The sequence below is a fragment of the Colobus angolensis genome, unplaced genomic scaffold (genome assembly GCF_000951035.1).
Source record: "Colobus angolensis palliatus isolate OR3802 unplaced genomic scaffold, Cang.pa_1.0 Scaffold160, whole genome shotgun sequence".
NCBI classification, from domain to species: domain Eukaryota; kingdom Metazoa; phylum Chordata; class Mammalia; order Primates; family Cercopithecidae; genus Colobus; species Colobus angolensis.
The window spans coordinates 4,391,688-4,404,557 of record NW_012114711.1 but is presented as its reverse complement, the minus strand read 5'-3'; the positions used below and the strand labels follow the sequence as shown (position 1 = coordinate 4,404,557).

General features: G+C 36.5%; 1 protein-coding gene across 3 annotated transcripts in view; it reads right to left on the bottom strand.

The window, feature by feature from the left end:
• Positions 1–12,870, bottom strand: part of CNTN6 (contactin 6) — a 306,520-nt gene that overhangs the window by 261,587 nt on the left and 32,063 nt on the right. The window lies entirely within an intron of this gene.

Genomic DNA, 12,870 nt, shown 5'->3' with positions numbered 1-12,870 from the left:
TCAAGCAATTTTCCTGCCCCGGCCTCCCGAGTAGCTGGGATTACCGGCATTCACCACCATGCCCAGCTAATTTTTGTACTTTTAGTAGAGACGGGGTTTCACCGTGTTGGTCAGACTGATCTTGAACTCCTGACCTCAGGTGATCCACCCACCTCGGCCTCCCAAAGTGCTGAGATTATAGGCGCGAGCCACTGCACCCGGCCTCATAACTTCTTTTTAATAATGCATAGAAATGTGAATTTTCTGACCTAGCTAGAAAAGAATTATTGAAACTAATATATATAATATATATGTAGTGTATATACAGTGTATTCATATGTGTGTGTGTGTGTGTGTATATATATATAGCACAATAAATACACTAAAACCGTGCAGTTCTGAGCTCTCTCCTGAGAAAGAATGCACTTTCTTCCAAGCGTATCCATTAGGAGAAGGAAAGGGGAAAATAATCACAGAGCACTGACAGCAGGATGTACACTGATTCCATTCTGTTCCTGTTGGCTAAGGTTCATGGTCCCCAGCCCCTGGACAATTGGACCTTTTGCCTTCTCTTTCATCAACCCATCCCCTGATATGTGCTCCCATTGGCAATCCTGACCTCACAGAAATAGGAGTCGCCTTGGGAGGAAAATGTGGTTGCCTGTCAACAGTGATGCTGCAAAACTCTGGGAAATTTCTCTGCAATAGAGAGGCAAGAATTTTGAAATAATAAAAATAAAAAAGAGTGAGAAATAGCGTTACTCATTTGGGAACAGGGAATGCTATTTCATCTCAGTATCTTAGGTGCCCTGGCTTTTAGAAATTGTGGAAACTTAAATCAGGCATTCTTTGTTGAGGGTGGGTTATTTTTGCAAAATACATGACTGCTGAGCAGAAATACTTTGTGGTATGGGGCCTGGGGGTCCAACCTCTTTCCTCAGCCCTTTGCAAATTGTATCTAAAGGAGATACAACTGGCAGGCAAAGAAATTCACCCACTGACCTCATGATACATTTCTCCAAGGGCAGGGGATTAAAATATTATCTAAGATTTTTCAACACTGCTTGTGTGCTTCCTGCATTCTTATTAACAGCAGACATTGCCACCGTCTAATATCTGGAAATTCATGTTTATATAAATAGTGTCCTGCTTTTGTAAACTGATTTATAATGTGAAAGATGCTTTCTTAGATAAATTGTCTCATCTGATTTTTTAAACTACCCAGAAAAAAAAAAAAACAACTGAGGTTCAGGGAGATTAACTAACTTTCCTGTAACCACAGAGGATAAATTCTTCATTTTCTTTTAAAAGCATTGTTTTACATTTTGTACCCTCTAAATGTAGGTGACTTGGAACAAAACTATGATCTTAATTTGTATCCAGGTCTAGGCAAGAGTATCATGGGCTATAGCAGTGTGGAGGGGATTATGTCAGGATGCTAAAATCACACTTACAGGGAAGAAAAAGTACCTTCTGCAGAGCTTCCCCAAGGGCTTAGTTTAACTAGCTCAGTGGAAAGAACACTGGGCCAGGAACCCAAAGGACTCTGTGACAGTCCTACTACTTGTCATCAGCAACATTAGTTGAGTAAATGGAGCAACAGCTCTGGTCTCAGATTTCCAAATTGAGATGGGAGAGCAGGCAACTCAATAAAGACAAGTGGAAAAGTCGAGATGCTGTGGTGAAAAGGAGGAGGCCAACTTCCAAGTAATATAACACTACTTCGAGTAATGGACCAAAAGCACATCGATGTTATATGGTCAATCTGGGCCTTGTACCCAGATCTTTTGACCCAGATTGATTGTGAAGGTACTTTTGAGAAAACATCCAGGAAGGAAAGGGCTGTAGTGAGACCCACAGCAGTGTGTTGCTCTAGATACTGCCTTTGCTTCAGTCTTGATGGTGACCAGTCAGATTTAGAGGATTCAAGGCAGGAAAGAAAAATATGAGAATACATGTTTCCCTAACAGTAATCCTTTTTCCCTGCATGATGTCGTCAGAAGTCCTAATTCTGGAGCATAGCTACCAGCATAATCTAGGAGTTTATTTTGCTTGGCCCTGAGCTCACATATCCAAGACAGCATTGACTTTGTCAGTCTCCCCGTGTCTGTAGGAAAATGGAAAAGAAAATAAAATCACTGACTGGCTCCATGAGTGCCTCAAGAGGGGGCAGTCACAGCTGAGTCCATGCTATATAGCCACGCTGCCCATGTTTAAATCTGGCCTGTGCCTCTCACTAGGTGAAGGATTTGTGTGGGTTACTTAACTCTTCTGTGCCTTAGTTTCCTCGTCTTAAAATGGGGCTAATAGTGGTAGCTACTTTCCACATTTAAGGCGAGGATAAGTTTATTCATATAAACCGCTTAGAACAATATTTTATAGGCAGTCAGCACTCAATACATACTAGCTGCTATTATTATTATTACTACAAAAGTAAGTTCAAAACAATCAAATTGAAAAGATCAGGTTATTTGAAGAATGTCTTATCTTTGTTTATGTTGGTCCATCTCCTTGGAATTCTCTAATTTTATCATTGTCAAGATTCAATGACCTTATTCTATGAAAATTTTCATTAAACCTTCATTTAAAAGTATTTCCACTTTCCTTTCAACTTCTAATCGATTTATCTTTAATAAATGAATAAATAAAATATTTGTGGCATGTCTCCTTTTATGACATATTGCTTGGTGTATTTTTCAGGGTCTTGTGTATGTGTCCTTATGTACGTGATGCATTGAATAATATTCATTCAGTGAATGAGTGGGTGATTGGTTGCTACTTATGAGTACCTTAAATGTATTTCAGGAATATTATAGAAAGAGCCTCGCAGAAGCAATAATAATTTTGATTCATTGTTCTTCTTGTTATCTTGATGGAATTCAGTACAGTCTCCTTGAAAACAGATACATATGACTTTTTTAAATAAGGGGAATGAAGAAAACCAGGCAGGTTTAAGCTGAACTAACTGTCATCAAGTGACTGTTATTCAAACACTCTAGAAGAGGGAAAGAAGTGAAATTCTTTCTGCAGTAACGTGACCCCCAGCAAGGATGATATCATCCACCTACATCTTCACTTTTTTTTTTTGTTTGTTTGTTTTTTTAGACAGAGTTTCCCTGTGTTATCCAGGCTGAAGTGCAGTAGTGGGATCACAGCTCACTGTAACCTTGAAATCCTGGGTTCAAATGATCCTCTTGCCCCAGACAGGGTCTCGCTATGTTGCCCAGGCTCTTCTCAAACTCCTTGTCTCAAATGATTCTCCTGCCTCAGCTTCTCAAAGAGCTGGGATTGCAGGATTGAACCACCATACCCAGCCCACATTTCAAAAAACATAAAGTTCTGGTGTGTCATCAATGAGACAACTGATTTTTATGACACCAGAGTAGGTGCATCTCTACAAAGAAAAAATATTTTGTAATCTGTATGTAAACTCTAATGGCATAAACTTGACCTCCCAAATATAAAGTGATATTTGAGCACATCCCATTTTTGACTTATTGGTTGCAAACAGATTTTTTAAAAATATGAGCTTGAAAAAGTATTGATCATATTGCAAGATGTTATTCAGAGGTTTTAGAGTAAAAGAAACATAAGCACAGTTACATATTTTAGAAGCGTCAGGCTCAATCTGCTTGTCAATTCCCAGAACATACTAGTTTTTCAGAGGATGTACGCATATAAATAAACTAAATGCATATAGAAGAGCACATATATCTTTTCTTTCCAAATTGCTTTCCTTCACTCTACCTGACATAAACTCCCTGACATCCTGGCCAGAGTGGTATTTTTGGCACAATATTGTTCCTGATTTCTCTGTTGCCTCCTGGGGACCTGCCTTTCAAACATCTAATGTGAATTTTCTCATGAATGCCAATGATATATGGCTACATTTTTCCTTCGAACTTTCCATCCCCCAGGCACTCCAAGTACTCTGTGACTACTTTCAAGATATTCATAACAAGGTGAATAGCAATTACTTGAAAAGGCAAAGGGCATTTTTATTGGTTCTAGGAAGATTTATCTACCTTGATACAGCATTTACTGAAAAATTCTTATCACCCCAGAGTATGACGAATGACCACTTCTGTCTCAGTTCTATCCCTGGAGGTTCCCAGGTGCTAACTGCCTTGAGGTCTTCCTTGCCACACAGAGAAGTTAGTCTCCATTCATTCTTGCGTGTTAACTTCACTTGAGTGTAGTGAGCAGTGAACACTTTATTCACTCCCAATTCGAATCAAAATAAGGGTTTAATTTGCTTCCCTGTCTTCTGGGGCTAATCTCCATTCATTGAACACTCATACTCCCATTAACTCAAGGAGAACAACCCCCTAAGCAGCCTTTGAATGAGGCACTGAAGGACTAATTGTTCCTTTGGAAGCTTGCGTATAGCTCCTGCTGGAATCAATGAGTACCTCCCTTTGTATATCCTGCATTCCAGGGCAGAACTGAATATAAGACATGATTTTATGTGGCTAGCCATGAATAATTAACACCCCACTTACTTCTGAGCTCAGCACTACATTTCCAGGATGAATATCATAGCACTTGGTGTGCCCTGCAGACCTACCATTTGCAGGTGGAATACCAGGACGTCAACTCCTGCTAAGTGTCAGGAACTTTTATCACATAGCAGGTATCAGAGCAGACCTTAGCAGAATCCCCCTTTATGGAACATCTCCAGGGTCTACCTGTTATTTCAACGGGTCAACCTGATAGCTGTGAGAAAGAGTTCTCAGTTACTTTGCTATTCTTAATATTCCATGATTTCATCTATGTTACCTACACTCAAAGAATCTCTGGAGACAAAGTACAGTAATAAGTAAATTCCTTCTTAATTTATAAATGATTCACTTCTTACAACACTTAGTTGAATTCCATTTCTAACAGTTGTTACAAACCAGGTTAAAGAAAGACAAATGGTTCCCATTTTGATACAGACAGGCAGAAGCTTTCTTGTCTGCACATGTGCACATTTTTTTGTACATGTGAATTGATTTACTGATCAAACATTGTTGTCTTGATTTGAGTTCCCCCCAAAGTAGATTCTGAATCAAGGATTTGAATGCAAGTTTTGTTGGGATCCCAAGAAACATTGGTAGGATAGTGGGTTACTCAGAAAGATAATGAAGCCAATGAAAGTTTGTTATCAAGCCATTTGCCAGTGACATCAACTGGATCTCAGTTCCTCTGGGGACCACTGGAAGGCAGTGCAGAACAATGCTCAGGAACTCAACAACGGGGCTAGAGAGATGGGTATTTATTTATCAGTTCCCCATCTACAATTGCTTGAGAGTTGCTTTGGGGAGCATTAGCTCTCAGGCACTTCTGTTTTTTCTTGCTTGGAGGAAAGCATGCTTCCTAGGCCAGAAGATAGCCTTCAGTAAGGGATCGTTAGTCAGGTTTTCACAGTGTTATTTTTCAGGGTTACAGTGGCAAATCCTAGGGGTGAAGGGAGTGAGGGTAGGAGATTCACTAAGGGCAGAGACAGCATCTGCTACAATGATTAAACACCTGCCATGCTTTAGATATAGGGTTAGAAATTGGCCTTGAAATATAGTCAGTGTATTGTGTAAAGATTGGACTTTGGCAAGGATTTTTATTACTTGAATACCAAGCTTATTACCCCTAATCAATCTTCTTGTTTTGCAATCGGCTTTTTTCATTAAGTAGAGAGAATATGGAGAAGACAGGGCTTTTAGCAGATAAGTCACACTAAAAATTGAAGATTTGCTTTTTAAATTCAACATTAAAAATATACCTAGATTTACCTATGTATGTATGTATGTATCTATTCAAAAGGACATTACTTTATACAAGTCTTGATAAACTGTTTTTAAAAAACAAACTATTTTATACAAATGAATAGAGTCTTAATGTAGTTTTCAAAAACATGACTTGAGACTTGAAATCAATAACTATTGATAAATACATAGGAATTCATATTTAAATTAATGTACAATTCACATACATTTAACTTTCAGTTATAGACATGTGCCTCCAGCAGATGTCATGTAGGAAGTGTTGGATATACCAACATTGATGCTGGAAACTTGCTGGAGTTCTGGAAAACATCTTATATTTATATAGCACTTTGCATATTAGAATGCATTGCACATTCATATTTATCTTTAATCTCCAAAATAAGTGTGAGAAAGGCATTATTATTCACATTTTATAAAAAAATGCAAAGTGACTGTGCAGAAACTCGAGTAATTCACTGTAGGTAACAAAACAAGAAAGGGCAAAACCAAATATCATCCCAAACCTTTCCCCAGCCTGTGCCTATATGCATGAAGACTGTACAATTTCTGCTATTTCACTTGGAACTTTTGGTCACACCAACAGGACCAAATTTCTCAACTCATCTGGGAATGGAGGATTACCCAGATGCAATACTTTGAGTGCTATAATCAGGACGACCACAGGCAAAAAGGGAAGGTGGAGCCCTCTAACTTGCACTTAAAATATGCACATAATCTTGGCAGCGTATGCTGCAGTTTTTGGTGATCATACTGTTATATAGATGTTCTCTAAAGTTATAGTTCCATAATAGCATGCTGCTGATCTCTTAAGATTGATTAAATTCTATAACTTTCTTTTTAAACCAATCTATTTCTTCCTAAGTAGTTCCCAAGCATAACATTAGCTACATTAGTATTCTAATACCCTTCCTTGAGTATATTTTACTCATTTTTCCCTTCTGTGCATTTACATAAACACTAACAAGAAAAATTATGCAAACAAAAGAAAGCGTATGTCTAGTTGTTCCAATATTAAAGTGAAGATTAGAGAAGATAAGAAATAAAAAAGTTACCTATCCAAAATAGTTTTATGGAACTTAATAATACTTAGAAAGCTTGAATTATTAAAAGTCCAATATCTTTCAATTTATAATTTAAATATATTTGGGTTGCTAAAGAGAAAATTGGAAGTTCTAATGTCATCTGTTTAAAAACTTTAGAATCAAACAGCTAACACAAGCATGTTGCTCTGTAAATAAATATGTGCAGCATCTGCAGGAGGCTTTTGGCATTCAAAAGCAAAAGGAAAATAGAATAGGTGAATAGTTAGTAACTTTATCTCTCTAAAACCAGCACAGCTATGTTCTTAGTTTCTAAACTCAATGATCCCATCACTCCAGGCTTCTCTAGATAATCGTTGATTTATATGCTTAAATGTTGGTTCAAGTACTGTGCCCAATTTTCTGTGTGATTTCTGGAATGTACTTTGCTTGATTGAATGCTAGCTCTTTGACAAATTGTGGAGTGGGGAGGCAGTTGGACTAGGTGATCTTCAAATTGTGCACAGGATAAATTAGTGATCTTGACCAGAAAACAAAGAACACTAAAGCTGTTACCTGGTTAATAGAGAAGCACAAGGTGGGATGAGGCTTCACTCCCTCTAGGCCTCACATGTGATCCTCAGGGTATCATTAGATGTGAGAATTAAGGTCTCAGAGTGGACATTATGTAACAAGATGTCAAAGCCACATTTGTGATGCAGAAGTAATGTTGAAGGTCATGGTCTGCAAAATTATATTTGGAGATGGAAGAAAGATGACAATTTTAAAAGGATGAGGTAAAAGAGCCAAATTTAGTTAGATCCATGTCTCTGTAATTCCACAATAAGTGAATGAAACCAGCTAAGGTGGGAGCTTCAAGTAGCAAAAGGGAAGCCAATTGTGTAATTCTAGTTGGTATGCACTTAATTCAGAAAAATTTTTGTAGACAGCCATTCCCTAATACAAAACTTTGAAACTGTAGGTCCTAAAGAGTGTGCTCACTCAATTTAAAAGGCATATCCTTTTGTTTCTGTCTCTCATAGGCTTCTTTTCCCCTTGAGCAATCTGTGTTTCAGTGTATATATACACCCACACACAACTGAAAAACTGTATCAGATATTAGAAAATATTATGTCAGCTGTTGCTTTGGCCTAACAGAAGGCCTGAAAATTTTGGAAAAATATAGAAAAGACCCTCCAGCTATATTTACATTGTATTTTCTCAGTGTGCAAAATTTCAATCAACAAAATATATTTAATGTCTAGAATACATATCAATGTAACAGATTCAGAAAGTAAAAATTCAACCAACCTATTATTTTTGTATATAAGACATGGAACTGGTTTATTGACTTCTTCTGGTTGTGTTGCTTGAATCAAATTATTGGCTAGTGTTACCATTCATGGCTTTTGCTGAATCTCATTATCATAGAGGAATACAATATTATTACTTAGAGAGGTCTATGTGTTTACATATAATTCTGACAGCAGCTATCAGTGCAGATAAATTTGACTAGGTAACTTTAAACTTAAAGACTTTATGTAATTAAAAATGGATTTTACTTACAGTACCTGAAGCATCAAACTTATTAAATATTTATCCTTGTGTCCATTATGTAATACTATTGTTGGTATACACTAGTAACATTTATACAAAGTTGCATTTCCAAATAAATTAATTTTTTTCTGTCTGTGGTGATTGAGTGATTATTATTAAACTATGCTAGAATGTGCCTTTGAAGCAACCCTATTTCCACATCCTGTAGTAGGGAAAAACATGTATTTTCAACTTTTCTATTTTGTTTGTAAATGAATTAGCAAACACTTTCACAGAAGCATGTGTAAATTATATGTAGCACATATAAAATATGTAAAAACTAAATTTACTTTTGCATAATTTGTATTATATAATATTTGTATATAATGTACATATGTATACAGATATCTATATATAACTTAGGATGTTGAGGTTCCGTTGACCTGGTGATGACATCTTCAGAATATCAGGAGATAATATGAAGCACCAATGGGAAATGTGTTAACTCTCCAGATGACTTTCTTTCTCTTTTCTTCAGTCACGTAGGAAGTTCCTTGGTGATGTTGGAAGAATCATGTTGAAGAGACACAGAAAGTAACTCTGACTGTAAAGATTATGACTTTCTCTTCTCTTCAGGCTTGGCTCAAGGCATTGTTTCCAGTCAATAAAATGTAGTGTCTACAGCCAAAAAAGCTCATTTAACAAATATTGATTGATGAGTGTGCTAAGAGCTCTTCATGTCAGTGATACAAAATTGAACAAGGGAAACATGCTCACTGCCATGGTGGAGCTCTTATTCTAAAGATGGTGGTGACAGACAATAGGAAAATAGGCAGAGTTACAATTAACAAAGACTGCGATAAGTATGAAGAGGGAAATAAATGTGGTAATAAGACAGTGTCCTGAGGTATAACGACATTGGGAATCACTGCCGCTGCTTTAGATAAATTGACTGGAAAAGGTCAAATCTCTGAAAATTCTCTGAGCCATTCTACATGGCAAGACAAAGGGGGGAAATTAGAGGATCCGGTTTATCTTAACCAGTAGAATAATATTTATTTTAATATGCATCTATAATTAGGACACACTCAAATACATGTATATACATATTTTTGAAAATCATATACTGATTCAACTTTCTGTATAACTCTCCATTTTCCAGTGAGGAATGGAGGCTTAGAAAGACTTCAAGGAAAAGAAGCTAGTAAAACCAGCAACTTTCTCAAAATCAGTTATCGATTTAAATATTTAGACAATCATATGAGAAAAATAAAAATACTCTGGGGTACATAATATTGCTTGAGAAGATTCTTAGGTCTAAGAGAATTCCTATGATTCTAGGGTGTTTTGGAGTATAGTTAATGGTGGAAAGAGAGAATACAATTTGAAAAATCTTGTGAAATATAAATCCAAACTAAAGCCAAACTGAAACTAAAAGGAAACTGAAAACTACAATGCCTGAAAGGGAGAACATTATCTAGTTCACCATCATAACATGGAGTTGGCTTTTGTCTCAAATCTTTTCTCCTAAGATGATACTATCTCAGTGTGTCTGGGGTTGTCAAATCACCATTAGAATATATCACCAGTACTTTGATTAGATTAAGCGGAAAGCTAAGCTTTAATTTACAGAAATTCACATCACAGCCAACTCTTACTTGAAACATGTCTAGCCCATAAAGCAGCACTAAAACTTGGTGCATCTAGTAGCTGACACTATGACTTATTTTTTAATATTTGTTAACGGCAATAAGTAGGAACTAGTTCTTATATCATTTTACAAGCTGAATGGCTGGTTAATAGTCATTTTTATTCTGACCTGGTTTGAACCTACTCACACTGCCTAAGGCATTTGACTGTGTGCAGATTACATTTTGTTTCTTTCTTCAGAAATTGGGCACTGCCAGGGAACACCAACAATTCCTTGGAAATCATGTTCCAAGTCCATTGATGTAAAAGGCTAAAATGAACTGCTTTCTTTTGTCCCAAATTTCTATTCCAAATTTTGCTTATGTATCTGATAATTTATTCAAGATATAGTTTTAAAAATTCACACTGTAAAGTTTTGGGTCTGTGTCTCAGTCTGCACAGATACTGAATCAAACATTTGAGAATTTTTAAAAAATCAGATATACTTTTAGTCAATTATGGCTGAGGCAGATGAGATTTAGATAACTAAAATAAAAATATTTCAATTGGCTATTTCTGTTTCTCAGGCATATCTGAGGTGTACACGCATAAAACATTAACATATTTCTTAACTACCACATTTCCTGCACGTTCCAGATACAGAAAAATTTAGGCTGATTTATTCATTTATTCTTGTATTCATTCTATAACTTAAAAACAACAATAACAAAAACAACTACTTCATAACTGGCACTGATCTGGGTCTTGAAGACACAATAGTGAGCAGATAGGAGCAATAATATGACCCTCCTAGACCTTGTGGAATTTAACACGTGATTTTAATAAACTCTGATAAGTGCTATGTCATGGGCAATACTGGTGTTTGGGAAAAATGCAGCAAAAGTACCTCATTTAGTCTAAGGAAAGTCAGAAAATCTTCATGGAGGAAGTGGCTGAAAATTGAATAATAATAAATAAAACCAGGTGATGATGTTGGGGAGTGAAGAAGGGGAAGGGATGTTCTTCCTTTTTTTTTTAAAAAAAATGTTTCAATGAGGTTTAGGGCAGAGGTGGTTTTTGGTTACATACATAGGTTCTTTAGCAGTGATGTCTGAGATTTTAGAGCACCCATCACTAGACCAATGTACACTACACCGAATATGTGTTCTTTTGCCTCGCAGGCCCCTCCCAACCTCCCCCAACCCTGAGTCCCCAAAGTCCATTATATCATTCTTATGGGACCGGATGTTTGGATTAGAAAAAGTACAAGGGTGGAAGATAACAGGCCAAAGATAACTTGACTAACAGAAGAAATTAAGTGAGGTTCAGTGTGGTTGGAGTACTGAAACAAAAAGTTGTGTGTTTGGAGGAGATGAGGTGGAAAAGACAGAATGACAGGCTAGAGAGATAATGGTGGGGTATACTAAGAATAGTAGCAGGGTTGGTGTAATTCAGGATTTCTCAATCTGGGTGGTGTTGACACTTTGGCCTGGCTAATCCTCTGTTGTGAGAGAATGGAAAGCTTTCCTCTCTGTTGTAGAATATCTAGAAGCATCCTTGCCTTCATGCACCAGATGCCAGTAGCACCCTCCCCCAGTTCTGACAATCAAAAATATCTTGACATTGCCAATGTAAACTGGGGGCCAAAATCACCTCCAGTCCAACAGAATATTAAAAGAATTATACACTATGTCCAATGGGGATTTGTCCCAGGAATGTAGGGGTGGTTCAACATAAGGAAACAATCAGAGGAATACCCTATCCTAATAGAATGAAAAGGAGAGAAAAACTGAAATGATCATATCAATTAATGCACAAAAAAGCATTTAACAAAATCCAACACACTTTCATGATGAAAACATTCAGAAAACTAGGACTACAAAGAAACTTTCTCAAAATAAAGGACATTTGAGGAAATCCTGCAACTAACATTATACTCAATGGCAAAAGACTGACATCTGTCTCCCTCTGATAGGGAACAAGACTTGAATAGTCTCCTTCACCACTGCTGTTCAACACTGTACTGGAAGTTCTAACTGGAGCAAGTAGGCAAGAAAACTGAATAAAAGGTATCTAAATCGGGAAGAAAATAAATAACAACACCATGTCCATTTGCAGATTGCATAATCTTACATACAAAAATCTCAATCTTCCAAAAAGCTACTAGAGTAGAGGACATATTCAGCAAAGTTGTAGGTAGAAGATCAAAATATAAAAATTAGTTTTATAAACTAAATTAAAAAATAAATACAAAATAAGGACAAAAATTAGTTATGTTCCCATACACCAGCAATTAATTATCTGAAAAGCAAATTAAGAAAAAAACATCAATTTATAATAGCATTCTGAAGGATAAAATACCCATGAATAAATGTAACAGAGAAAGTGAAAGACTTGTACACGGAGAACTAAAAAATATTGCTGAAATTAAAGAAGATCTAAATAAATAGAAATATATCTTACGTTCATGGATTAGAAGACTTGATATTGTTAAGATGCCAATGTTAACTACTCATGTGATTGCAGATTCAAGGCAATCCCTGTTGAAATCCCAATGGCTTTTTTAGGAAACAGTTATGGAAAAGCTGATTCTCAAATTTCTATGTAATTGCAAGGGACTGAATAGCCAAAATAACTTTGAAAAAGAACAAATTTGAAAGACTTATACTTCCCAATTTTAAAGCTAAATATGAACATATGATAATCAAAACAGTGTGGAACTGGAAAAGTTTGGTGGTTTCTCAAAAAACTGCTCATAGAAGCACCTTGTAACCCTGTCATTCTAGTCCCAGGTGTATACCCTAAATAACTGAAAACTGGTACTCAAACAAGTACCTGTACACACATGCTTATAGCAGCCCATTCAAAATAGCCAAATGGTGGAAACAGCCCAGATGTTCAATTAGCAAATTGTGATACATACATAAAATGGAATATTATTCAGC